This window comes from Seriola lalandi, unplaced genomic scaffold, assembly GCF_002814215.2.
Source record: "Seriola lalandi dorsalis isolate HSWRI2012SDOR001 ecotype SW California unplaced genomic scaffold, Sedor1 jcf7180002054570, whole genome shotgun sequence".
Lineage (NCBI taxonomy): Eukaryota > Metazoa > Chordata > Actinopteri > Carangiformes > Carangidae > Seriola > Seriola lalandi.
Genome location: NW_019525123.1, coordinates 3,904,378 through 3,905,416, shown reverse-complemented (window position 1 = coordinate 3,905,416; position 1,039 = coordinate 3,904,378).

Here is a 1,039-nt window from a genome sequence, read left to right as displayed (position 1 = left end):
TCCATGAGGCCATTAAATAGCAGGCCTTCTGTTAGATTTCAAATTACATTTTTATTGCTTTAATTTAACTTACATTTTATTGTAATAATGTCTATACCACAGAGAAATCATACATTCTTATTATTCTTATCATTATACAATTTAGCATTTTAAATAATATATTATATTATAATACAAGATTTTATCAAAGTAGCATTTGCTTTTAATTCATTCCTTCAGCAGTTCTCAATATTTAAATATGCAAATGTAGGCAAATTGTTAAGTGTGAATCACTCAGTTTATCTCGATCAGCATTGTGACTGTTGTCAATCAACTTCCTTTTCTTTGAAACGGAACATACAGGTGCAATTGTTCCCATTCACAGCAGCTTTACAGGTCTATAAGTGCATGTATATCTGAGTGGTAATCAATAGAATTTGGCGTTTAAAGGGGCTGAAGGCGGGTAGTTGTGTGTTGGGGCATCAGGATGAGGTCGTTTTGGGGGGCTTTTTTCATTCCCCTGCCCATATGCGGAGGACACTCGGTGGACGCGTGTCTATTAAAAAGGGATCAACAATGAAAAAGATCGGAGGACCACGGGGCCAAATGGGAGGAGGGCAGCAGGGCGAGGTGAAACTGAATGGAAACAGCAGTGGTGTTGGGCGGTGTGTGTTGTGTGAGAGGGATATACATGGGGAGTGAAGAGGGTGTGTGTGTGTGTGTGTGTGTGTGTGTGTGTGTGTGTGTGTGTGTGTGTGTGTGTGTGTCTTAGTATGCGCATGCACTTATAGTGTTGATTTAATCTCATGACCGACCCGAAATACAGGCGACGACATTAGCTAAATCAACCTTCTCCTCCTGCATCCCCTTCCCTTGTTTCTATTCTTCCTCTACTTTTCCGTGCTTTGCCACAACACTTGTTCTTCGGGAGCAGTCCTTGCCCCACCTGCATCTGGGTAAAGACTTTACAGTCAGGGGCCATCGATTGCTCTTATCAAATAAACAGAGTGGCACCGGCGGCTGCACGGACCCACCACCCTGCACCTCTGCCCCTCCCTCC